We start from the raw sequence: 12733 nt of genomic DNA, 5'->3' as shown, positions 1-12733 counted from the left end.
GAGCAAGAACAAGAGATCTCTCATACACTGGTTCACTCCCTGGAGGCCCACAACAGCCAGGGTTGGGCCAAGCTGAAGCTGGGAGCTGGCAACTCCATCTAGGTCTCCCATATGGGTGGCAGGGACCCAAGTACTGAAGCCATCACCTGCTGCATTGCAGGGTGTTAGCAGGAATCCAGAATGGGAAGGTGAAGCCAGGACTTGAACTCAGGCACTTTGATATAGATGTGAGTGTGCCAACCAGCATCTTAACTGCTGTGCCAGATGTCTGCCCCTCATCCTCTTAACACTTCACAGTGGGGAATACATTTAAACACATGAACCCTCAGGGGACACACCAAGCCATGTCCAGGCCATACTATTGTGCACTGTAAAATCAAAATCCTTTCTGACAGAATGGTGTGATATGGACTGTTGAACTGTTAAGGAAGTCTTTTGTGTGCTGTGGAGGTTTAGCAATCTACCTGAGAAAATATTTGCAGCAGTTGATGTCAGTCAGTAGCAGCTAGTTTGATGGATAGAATGAAGAAAATTCGCAAGCAATACCATTATTTACAGAAAGGACAGGCCTGGCAGTCCTAAGACCTGGAGCTGGATCAAGGGACATGAGGAGGTCACTCGTGAATCAGCTTATAAAACCTGAGCAGACAGAGACTGCAAGGTGAGAAGCATCATATTTCAGTGTCTCTGACTGTTGGAAGAAAAACAGCAGTTTGGCTGGGTCTTAGGAACAACAAGAGCCAGGGGTTCAAACAACAGAACTTGCTTTCACTGTCAAGGTTGTGGTGAGAATGAATGTGCTGATGTAGACAGGGATTAAACAGGTACAAAGGAAGCTCCCCACGTAAAAATTAGCTGTTTTCTTTGTTTCTGACTTCGTGTCAGCCTCATCTTCTGGCGAGAGAGAATAGTGTTTTCCACATTGTTGGAAATATGAGCTTTTAGGTTTTATGTTATTTCCTTGACTGAAAAAGGTTTGTCTCAATTTTTAAATCCACTTAGGAAAATCTCACAGATATAAGGACAAATCAGAAGTGAACCAATTCTTGCAGGGATTGCAAACCAATTATAAGTCATTTGAGTGATCAAGGACATCTTAACCCACAAAACTGTATTAAGGACCCATATTTAATGGCTCTCATGCTGTGGACCCCTCCGGAACTCACTGATAGAGATGGTATCAAGCTCCATGGAAAATAATGGCCCTCAAGTGGTGTGGACTAGATCCTGGGCTCCTCACATGAACAGTGTGCATGCAGACCAGCTTGGCAGATGAGAATCTGCTTGTTAGCCTGCAGATTCCTTTCATTCAGAGGAAATCACAAGTGACAAAAAAAAATTGTGACCCCCCCCCCAAATTATTCTTCTGATGTGCTTGATGGAAGTGTGAAAGCTTTTTGCAGAAAAGCAGAAAGCAAATTTCAACGAATCAGTATACAGGGTCTACCTTATGTAGACTTAAATTAATGTGAGATATGTACCTTCATACTCAGAAATCTGGATGTTTCCTTTACGCTTTAAACTGCTAATAAGCATGACTTTTCTACTTGTATAATTAAAGTATAAAGTAAAATAATGTGCATTATTGATGGATGTTCACCTACATTGGCTTTTAAAATACCCATCTTGCTCTCTGAAGAACAAACTGAAGAACAAACCTCTGACTTTGCCGTGTTTTCTTTTCATTACCTTTTCCCACTTTTAAAACGAATGCACACTTCCTCTTCACTCTTTCTTCTCTCCTTACCTTTACCACCAATACCAGTAAAATTCTCTTGATGATTGTGATTCTGTAAATATTTTCTTTTTTATGACTGCTGTGGATAGAGCATATTCACCAATACCAGTGCTTTCTTTTGACTATACAATGTTCAGACTTTGTAAGAATTTAGAAAGCCACCACTGTTACCAGTTAGCATATACGAGCTTCCTAATATACTAATTATTATTTCAGTGTACTATTTTATATTGAATAATACCAATTCTTAACATTGGCTCCAGTCAACAAGAGTCATAAAAATTTCATTTTTCAGTAAAAAAGAAAGTGATCTTGATTACAAATCTTATTTGAAATGGCAAAATTGAACAAAAATCCTCTCTGGAGGAAGATACATCCATTACAGGCTTTAAATGATTACTCAAGAGGCAGGTATAGTGGTGCAGCAGCTAAGCCATCACATGGGATACCTGAGTCCCATATCAGAATCTCTGGGTTTGAGTCCCAACTCTGCTTCCAATCCAGCTTTCTGCTAATGATACATCCTAATGGTATTCCTCAATTTGTCCTGGCCTAATTCCTACTGTTGTGGGTATTTGGACAGTGAACCAGTGAATGGAAGATCCCTCTCCCCCGCTCCCCCCTCGGCCCCTCTCCCTCTATCCCTCCTTCCCCTCTTCCCATTGCTCTGCCTTTAGAATAAACTAAAACATTATTACTCAAGAATTTCTGCATATTCTGTGCAAGGCACCTAATCAGTGACAATCAAGCAATTGTGGACATGCAACACTAGGAACAAATATGAGCAGAAACAACAGCCAATAGACAGACACAACGTTTAACACTGAACTGTGATGATTATGCTTACAGCATTGAAATTTGAAATTTTCAGGAAAGGATGGGAAACTAAAAAAAAGTGACATAAACTTTTGAAAGTGATATAGGCAAGGAAGTGTCTAGCAAGGGGAGAGCTGATTTAACCAATCCCTCCCTACAAGCCCATATAATTTACTCCCAACTTTGTATTGCAGAGAATGGCTGTTTCCACACAACCACCCTGCAGAACCAGCACCCGCTGAAAACACCCAACATGGCTGCTGAGCATGTCCACGTGATGACCCATGGCCACTTATAATATTGAAATTACCAGAGCTGACACTCCCATGCATCTGCTGCCATGATACTTCAGGGACTTCCTAAAAATGCAAGAAAATGGACAATACTTAAATCCCACTCCAAATCCCACCCCTAATGAATGTTCAAATCCTCCACTCTTTCAAGATCATATAAAAAGGATACCCCTGGGCCTCACTGGGTGTGGTTCACTATTGAGCATGCGCATACTCCCTCTCCAGTGTGTACTTCCACTTTGCAAAAAAATTCTATTCCTCTACCATTGCTTATGTCTCATTCTTGAATTTCTTCCTGTATTGGAAACAAGAATTAGGCCCAGCCCTCTGATGGGAATTTAAAAAGAAACAACGTATCTGTGTGTATGAGGGAGAAATGGAGAAAGTAGTTGAGAAGATGCAAACTTTCATTAAAGAACTGGACAGTCAATAAGTAAAAAGTAAGAACTGAAAAATACTGTAAAGGAAGCAAACGAAATTTGGGGCTTATACAATTAAAATAAATTAGTGGTTTTACTTATAGTAGATTAGATGCAGGTGATGGAAAATTAAAGAACTAGAATATTGGAGAGAGGAAAAGATACAGAATGATGTATGTGGAAGAAAATGATGATAAACACAAAAAAGAGCATGAGAGAGCAGAAGCTATGCTCACTGCTCAAAGGCATTTGCAGATAAGTGAGTGAGGGACCAAACAAGGATGCAGTATATGAAGTGGTTATGGCTGTGAATTTCCTAAATAGATTATTGACTTCAATTCCCAGAATAAAAAAGGGTTCTACAAATTCAAGTCTGATAAATAAAAAATACCTCAAAAAATAAGTGATGAAAAGCATAGAGGAAAATAAAAAAGGAGATAGAAAAAGCCTTCAAAGGAGCAACCATTTGATTGAACGCTGACTTTTCAACCAAAATAGTGAAAGTTAAAATACAGAATTTTTGCAGAAGTAGAGTAATTGTCAGTCTGGAGTTCTGTACCTAAGAAAACTTCCCTCCAGGGAAGGGAATGAAACAAAGACATTTCACAAAATGGAGAGACTTCATCACCATTATACTCTAAAGGAAACATCAAGGTCCATTCCTCAGGAAAAAGAAATTATCCATGTTTGCAGATACTAGGATAGATGAACAATAGAAAAAGCAAATTGATATGTAAGTCCAAAGGAATATTGCTTCTCTGAGACAATAATAACAATGACATATTGTGAAATTGATGCATGTTAGTGGAGAGGAGACAGAAAGGGGGAAAAGAAGAAAGAAGGGAGGAACAAAATGTAGAAGGCAGAGGGAGTTTAAATACAACATAGCATACACATTCGCAGAAGCATGCATGCTGGGGGAGGGTAGATAAAAGTTCATGTCTGAAGTTGATTTATAGGGGGAAGTTGGTAAAAGTATTAATACTTGATTTTGATAATTCATTACTTTATATTATCATTCTAAGGGACTAGTAAAATCTTATTTCCAAATAAATGTAAAGAACCAAAAATTTTATTAAAAAGATGCCTCCCCAACAAAATTTTAAAAAGGAGTGTAGAATACTACAAATAGGAAGTACATGCATATGTGTATACAAATGACTATTAGATATAAATATATCAGGTGCATTTAATGAAAGTAACATAATTATTTGATTAAAAAGCAAAAAGTTAAGACCTTAAAAAGCAAAAGCCAAATGCTTGTTGGTTAGATGTGACACATCGTAAGTACATGCATACAAAATACTTAGTGTAAAAGGAGAGAAAAAGATATGGCTACACCTATACTAGATCAGACAAAATAGATTTTAAGGCTGAAAGCATTCCTAGATATGAGAGAGGCACTTCATAATGGTAGAAGGTTAGGCTTACTGGGATAGTTAAGCAGTTCTAAAGTGGTGTGGAAGAAATAACCTGGATTCAAAATATTTAAAGCAATCACAGAATCATAAGGAGAAACTGACAAATTAGCAATGGGAGTAGAAGATTCAATGTACCTTTCTCAGTAATACACACTAGGTTAAGACTGTAGATGATTAAAGAACATAATCAGCTTGGCTTGTTGGACATATCTGAACATTTTACTGTCTAGTTGCAGTATTACAGGGGTGGTAAAGTCAGGCCCATGGGCCATAGAAGAATTGCAAAATCACTGGATCAGACCCTGCCAAGGCAACCACAGGTAGAACTCAAAATTCAAAAAAATCTAAGGCATTATAATTTTTAAGGAGATAGCTTTTTTTTAATGTCATGTGAATGATATAAATAGCCAAATGGACATTGGCAGATGAAAAACAGCCCCCTACTTTGTATGGGTCATAAAGCAAATTATAGCAAACTTCAAAGAAAAGAAATTGTACAGATTTTTTTTTTTTACCACAGTGCAATTAAACTCTAATCACCAAGAAAAAACAATCAAATGAGGATACTAATTTGTGTTCTGAAATTAATAAATATATCAATTTTTAAAAAAATTTTTTGACAGGCAGAGTGGACAGTGAGAGAGAGAGACAGAGACAGAGACAGAGACAGAGAGAAAGGTCTTCCTTTTCTGTGGTTCAGCCCTCAATGGCCGCTGTGGCCAGCGCACCACGCTGATCTGAAGGCAGGAGCCAGGTGCTTATCCTGGTCTCCCATGCGGGTGCAGGGCCCAAGCACTTGGGCCATCCTCTACTGAACTCCCTGGCCACAGCAGAGAGCTGGACAGGAAGAGGTGTGACTGGGACAGAATCTGGCGCCCCGACTGGTCCTAGAACCTGGTGTGCTGGCGCCGCAGGCAGAGGATTAGCCTAGTGAGCTGCGGCGCTGGCCTAAATCTATCAATTTTTAAGATGGTATCAAAGGGAGAATTTTTAAATACATGATAAAAATAGTGCAAAGGAGCTTCAAACAAATTAGTGGGAAAATGTAATGCAATGATGTTTATTTTAGTAGAAAATTTTGAAATCCATGCATAGTTTTTTCATAATATTCATTTTTCCATGAACTTTTTGAAGCCCTCTTGTATATGTTGAAACATTGGGATGTACCTAAAGCAATGCTTAAAGAATGTTTGTTCTTCAGTGCATGTGTTTGAATAGAAGAAAAACTGAAAATTAATGAGCTTAGGATTAATTTAAAAGGTTTATAAAAGAATTGCCATTAAGTCTAAAGGAAATAGGAAAAAGAACATAATGACAAGAATTGGAACTAATGAAGGAGAAAAGAAGTACACAAGATTCATAAAGGCAACAAAGCTTATGGCAGTCCAGAGGAAAGGATTTCAAACTTATTATGTGCCCATTACATCCTTTACAGTCTGCTAAAGCCTTTAAAAATGCTAACATAATTGACTTAAAAATCAATTTTTGAGATATGTATATAAAATTTGTCTATGTAAAGTTGTTTCACTATATTCACAGGTTGTGAAACCATAATCACATTGTAATTTTAGAACATTTTCATCCTTACATGAAGACATTTCATATTTTTTTTAAAATTTCTTACTTGATTTAGAGAGCCACTAAAAGAAATGTAAAGATTAGGAAATCTTGGAATAGCCAAGCTTTCTATCTATGTCAGATGCCTGCAAACCAGCCATGAGCCATTCCTACAAATGCAACATGTGTTCTTTTCCTCGGAGCAATTTCCCTAAGGTATTTGGCGACCATGTCTAGAGAAGTGGAACTATCAGCCCCCTTTGTAGTGAAGAGCAGAGGAAAAATAAATGCAACATTCAGTTTTGTGTAGCCCTGCGCACAGGCCCCTAACGTGGGCAAAGAGGGGGTAGAGAATGGCATGATTCTGCCTTGTTTTTGCTCCATGTGAATGTTTTCATCAATTTGTCAGAGGGTGGCCTCTACCCATGTGAATCCCTGGGAAGTCTGACCAGCTGCAAAGTTTTAAATTTCCCCCAAGTTATGAATTAACTTTATATTCCTTAAAACTGGCATTGTACTACTATGAAGAGTGAGTCCCCATGTACTACACTGGAAACTTTCCTTGGTGGAAACCAAACTGTTCCCATTTATTGCAAGATGGGCACTAGTTTGTTATTGACTGCTTCAATTAAGTATTCTGGGAAAGTCATTCACAGGCAGGACTGAGCCAGAGCCCTGTACCCCTTTTTTCTTAAGATTTATTTGTTTTGAAAATCATAGTTACAGAGAGGGGTAGGGAGAGACAGAGAGATGTTTCATAAGCTGGTTACTCCACAGATGGCTGCTACAGCCATTGCGGGACCAGGCCAAAGCTAGGAGTCTGGAATTTCATCCAGGTCTCCTATGTGGGTGGCAGGGCCCCAAGTACTTTTCCTAAGCCATTAGCAGGGAGCTATATTAAAAGTTGAGCATCCAAAACATGAACTGGTGCCTGCATGGAATGCCAGTGTCACAGACAGCGGCTTTACCCTAATAGCACAATGCTGGCCCCAAGGACTTCAAATTATTAAGGCATCACTGCCCATTCCCACCACTCCCTTGTCCTTCATGCTGCCACTGACAGTTACTGTTATAATTTCTCTGCATAAATATACCTCTTCCTTATATTTCATATGAATTGAATCTAATGATACCTGGTTGTGATGTATTTCTTTCACTTAGAGTAGTGATTTCAAGATTCATCCATACTGTAGCATGTATCAATACTTCACTCATTGTTAGGACTGAATAATATTCCATTGCATGGATATACCATATTTTTTACCCATTCAATTGGTTTTCAATTTTTGGCTTTTTAAAATCATACAGCTGTGGACATCCATGTACAAGGATTTTCAGATCTATATTTTTCATTTCTCTAGTTGCAAGAATTCATTATTCTGGATATGAATCCCTAATTAGAGTTATGATTTGCACATATTTCTTCCCATTCTGTCAGTTGTCTTTCAATGGTATTATTGAAACATAACAGAAAAAAATTATGTTTTGAGTTTTATGTTAGAGTCCTAAGAGTTTTGTAGTTTAGCTCTATGACCCTTTCAAGTCTATGATTTGTTTTAGGTTCAGTTTTGTGTATATTTTAATTTACACGACAGCTTTATAGGAGAGTGTTATGGTTTGACTGTCCCCAAGGTTTCATGTGTTGAGATACAATCCCCACTATGAAGTACTGATAGGGGGAAAATTTTGATTGGCTCTGGTGTTTGGAGGCTGGGCTTTGGCAAAGTGATCGGAGTAGATAAGGCCATTAGGAAGTCATGCCTGAATCCTCGTGTCTTTATGAGAAGAGGAAGACAGGCCAGGCCTACAACATAGATGTGTGCATCTTTTGTCTCTTCCCACCTGATGCTTGTGTTTCCTTGAGACTGTGCCAGCAACAGGGCCATCGCCAGATGAGGCCCCTGTACCTAGAGCTTTTAGAATAAGAGCCAAAAGAAGCCACTTCACGTTTCTCTTTTTTTTCTCTTCTCTTCTTTCTATGTTTGAAGATTTAGTTATTTATTTTAAAGTTAGAGAGGGAGAGTGTGAGAGGGGGAGAGAGATAGTAAGAGGGTGAGAGTTATCTTCCAACCACTGGTTCACTCTCCAGATGGCTTCAGTGTCTGGGGCTGGGCCAGGCCAAAGCCAGGAAATTTTTTTCAGGTCTCTCACATGGATCACAGGGGCCCAAACACTTGGGCCATCTTCTGCTGCTTTCTCCAGGCTGTTAGCAGGGAGCTAGATTGGAAGTGGCATTGCTTCTTGGTCTTTTGGCTAAGATCAAGTGTAGTATCTCTTCTTATCAGATAGGAAGTGGAGCAGCCAGAACTTGAACCAGCACTCACATGGGATGTTGGAATTGTGGGTGACAGCTTAATCCACTGTGCCACAATGCTGGCCGCAGCCTTTTTTTATTTATAAAGTAGCCTGCCTTAGGTATTTCATTATAATAATGAAAAATGGACTGATAGAGATGATCATTTTTTTATGCAATGTAAATGGGACTCAGAATCTAAATGTGTCCCTAAAGATAAAAAAAAGTATATGTTGAAGCCAATATTCAAACTCAAATTTCAAACCAAGTCCAGACACATAATTCAGTATAACACAAACCTTGCTTTACATTTATGACATATGAAACCTTAAGTCTGAAGCATGCCTACATTCTGAACCTAGAAAAAGTTGGCATTTTATTTAAGGATGTATGCATTTAGTGAATTACTATTTAATTAAGAATTTTAGATTAGAGAAAAAGGAAAATAATTTGGCAAATATCTTCTAAGTCTAGAGTTTGTTAAAAAAAACATGTACTTTGAGATGAAAACACATATCAGATGACCAACTAGATTCTCTGAAGCATGGTTAATGAATCCTATAAACCACATCTCATTACACTTTATTTCTTAATTAAATGCCACATAAATAGAGTACTGCATTATCGTATAGTAGGTTAAGTCACCACTTGAGAATGCCCATATCCCATGTCAGAACACTGATTCCAGTCCCAGCTCCTCTACTTCCAATCCAACTTTCTGCTAATGCACCTGGGAGGCAGAAGATAAGGGCCAAAGTACTTGGGTTCCTAACATCCACGTGGGAGGCCCAGATGGAATTCCTGGCTCTTGGCTTTGCCCTAGCCCAGCACTCAATCTCTCTCTCTCTCTCTCTCTCTCTCTCTCTTTCTCTCTCTCTCTCTTTCTCTCTTTCTCTCTTTCTCTCTCTGTTTTCCCCATTTCTCAGTTTTTCAAATAAATACTTTTCTTAAAAAAATAAAATATGCCTTCTGTATAGTCAAACCAGTAATATCACTAATATCAAAGGATAGGAAATAGATGTCTTAAGCCAGCCTCAAGTAGCAGATCTTTTCTTCGGGTGAAGTACTTACATGGCTCACAAATGAAAAATAGTAATCAGCAGAAAGAAGAAAATTAAGTGGGGAGAAGGGAATGGCCATGCATTTTGAAGGTGAATGATTGAGACAGTCTGATGATATCAGTCTGAAATGATAGTTGAATGGGGTGGTCATTTGGCAGCACTTTTTTTTCTGGAGAGTTTAAAGCCCATTATTTCCAGCTACTGTAACATAGACTGGGTGGCCTCAGTAATGAACATTCATTTCTCACAGTTTTGGAGGCTGGAAACTTCAGAGATCCACTGTCTGGCCCATTTCCTGCTTGGCAGATGGTCAGTTTCTCATTGAATCTTAGCAGAAAAGGGTGGTTGTGTGTGGGGGTGGGGGAAGTGTACCCTGGTGCCTCTTCTTATAAGGGGACCTGTACCATTTATGAGGGCTCCATGCTTATGACCTAACATCTCCTAGAGACCCTATGCCTAGTCCCATGGACTGAGGTTTAAGATTTCAGCATGTGGATTTTGGAAGACACAGACACACAGTCTAAATAAGCAAAGCACAAAAGTACAAAGAGAGAAAGAGAGATACAAAGTAGTAAGAGGTGAACAGGTCAATGAATGCTTTCTTTCTTTTTTTTTTTTTTTTTTTTTTTTTTTTGACAGGCAGAGTTAGACAGTGAGAAAGAGAGAGACAGAGAGAAAGGTCTTCCTTCCATTGGTTCACCCCCCAAATGGCTGCTACATCTGGCGCGCTGCGCCAATCCGAAGCCAGGAGCCAGGTGCTTCCTCCTGGTCTCCTATGCGGGTGTAGGACCCAAGCATGGATCCTTCCTGGGCCACAGTAGAGAGCTGGACTGGAAGAGGAGCAACCAGGACAGAATCTGGCGCCCCAACCAGGACTAGACCTAGGGAACCAGCGCCGCAGATGGAGGATTAGCCAAGTGAGTTGCGGTGCCGGCCATGAATGCTTTCTTTCATACAGAAAATCTGACAATGGAGCCCTTATTCTCCATTTTGGAGATGGCCTAGAAACAACAGTTTAGAAACCATCCAGAATAAACTTAAACTCTGCCCTCTGAAAGTCATCCAAGAGGTAAACTGAAGTAACCCGAAGCTTCTTCATTGGAAGAATTTGGCCACAGTGGAATGAGAGGACAGAGTAAGGTGTGCTGATGTAGTAGATGCACTGACAAGCACATTAAAAGGAAAATTTTCTTTTGGTATACTAAGACAGAAATAGCATAAAGTAAGGATATGAGACAAATGACTCAAGGAGAATTTAGTGAGCTTCATGCAGGTACCCTAGAGCAGTTGGCATTCAGGGTGTTTTCTGGCTGGTTTTGTAAGATATACCCTGATTTTCTTATAAAATCTTTCTCAGAACTCCCAGGGTGTGGAATAAATAAAAAACAGAGACTATCTGATCTTAGTGGAAGAATGGCCCAGAACCCAAAGCAGCTCTGTCTCCTCCACTTCCACCCAAGGCACTTTTTGCAGAACGCATGGTGAGAAGCCTGCTGCTCTGCGGCAATACAATTCTCCTGTTTTTAAGCATTAAAAATTATTTGCATGCAATGGTAGACTTCAGAGGTGGCAGTTATTTTGTTTTTAAGATCTGGCTTGGCAAAAGATAAAAAATCTGGTGACTAATCATCATGTGTCATTTTTTTAAAAAAAACAATCAAACTGTTGTGAGTTGAGATGTGTCCTCTCCAAATAAGAAGTTGAAGACCTAATCCTTAGGACCTCAGAATGTAACCATATTTGGAAATGGGGACTTTATAGAGGTAATCAAATTGCAGTGGGATTACTAGGAAGGGCCCTATTCCAATATGAGGGCTTTTTTTTTATTAAAAGGGGAAATTTGGACATAGAGACAGATACAGGTGAGAGGATGACTATGTGAAGACACAGGGAGAAAGCCACCCACAAGTTAAGGAGTGCCCAGGGCTATGGGAAGCCAGGAGAGAAGCATGGAGCAAATGCTCCCTCACAGGCTTCAGAAGGAGCCAACCCTGCCAACACCTTGACTCCAGACTCCTGTGCTTCAGGACTGGGAGACTACAGATGTCTGTTACCAAGTGGCCCAGTTTGTAACACTTTGCAGTGGCAGCCCTGGGACATCAGTACGCGGACAAAGAGGAAACATGTGGGTGCCTGAAATTGCCAAATGTGGGGATCACTAGATTAACAGACTTATAAGAAAAGTAATACACTGTCTTTTCCTTGAGAAGAAGGGTAATCAATCTCAGTAGACTTGCTCCCATTTGCCAGGTCCTAGACACTGTATGATTTTCCTCATTATCTCACCTAATTCTCATAGCAACACTAAGGTATTTGCTATTCATTAGATCCTTATGGATGAGGAAATTGAAGTTCATACAAATTTAATCTTGTGCAAGGTCATATTACCAATAAATAAAGGCTAAGTCCTACACAAAAAAATAGTGACAGCTAGTATTATCGAGCATTATCTTTTCTTTTTTCCTTAAAATTTATTTATTTGAGATACAGAGTGACAGTGAGGGGGGAAGAGAAGGAGAGAGAGATGCCTTCGATCTGCTAGTTCACTCCTCAAATGCTTGCAATAGCCAGGGCTGGGCCAGGCTGAAGCCAAGAGCCAGGGATACCATTTAGATCTCTCATGTGGGTATCAGGAATCCAAGTACCTGGGCTATCACCCAATGCCTTCTTGGGCTCATTAGCAGGAAGCTGGATTGGAAGTGGAGCAGCTAGGGCTCAAACCATCACTCTTACTTACATGTGACGCCAATATTGCAAGTGGCATCTTTAGCTGCTGTGCCACAATACTGGCCCCCTTTCATTTTTTAAGTAGAATTAACCTCAAGACACTTTCTCCACAGGTGTTTTGTGATTTGTTTTCTTACTTCAATCCTTATATAGTTTTGGTTGCTATTGCAATATTTTCTAGGTAGTCATTGCTGGTGGAAATGAATGTAATTAATTAGTGTAAGTTGTATATCATTGTGCTAAGAGTAAACAGGTTATAGATCCACACCCTTTGAAGTTTCACTCCTTTATCTATTATCTTGGAAAAGATATTTAAGCACATCTTTGTGCCTTGGTTACTTCATGCATATAATGGGGATTATAGTAGCAATTCACTCCTATGGTCGTTGTGAGAATTAAATGAATTAA

The 12733-nt window shown here is 39.5% G+C and overlaps 1 pseudogene; it reads left to right on the top strand.

The window, feature by feature from the left end:
- Positions 1–8477: 8477 nt before the first annotated feature.
- LOC127484929 (U2 spliceosomal RNA) lies at positions 8478–8693 on the top strand (annotated as a pseudogene).
- Positions 8694–12733: the final 4040 nt, after the last annotated feature.

Source organism: Oryctolagus cuniculus, chromosome 1, assembly GCF_964237555.1.
Source record: "Oryctolagus cuniculus chromosome 1, mOryCun1.1, whole genome shotgun sequence".
In the NCBI taxonomy this organism is placed as follows: domain Eukaryota; kingdom Metazoa; phylum Chordata; class Mammalia; order Lagomorpha; family Leporidae; genus Oryctolagus; species Oryctolagus cuniculus.
This window is presented reverse-complemented; position numbering and strand designations above follow the sequence as displayed.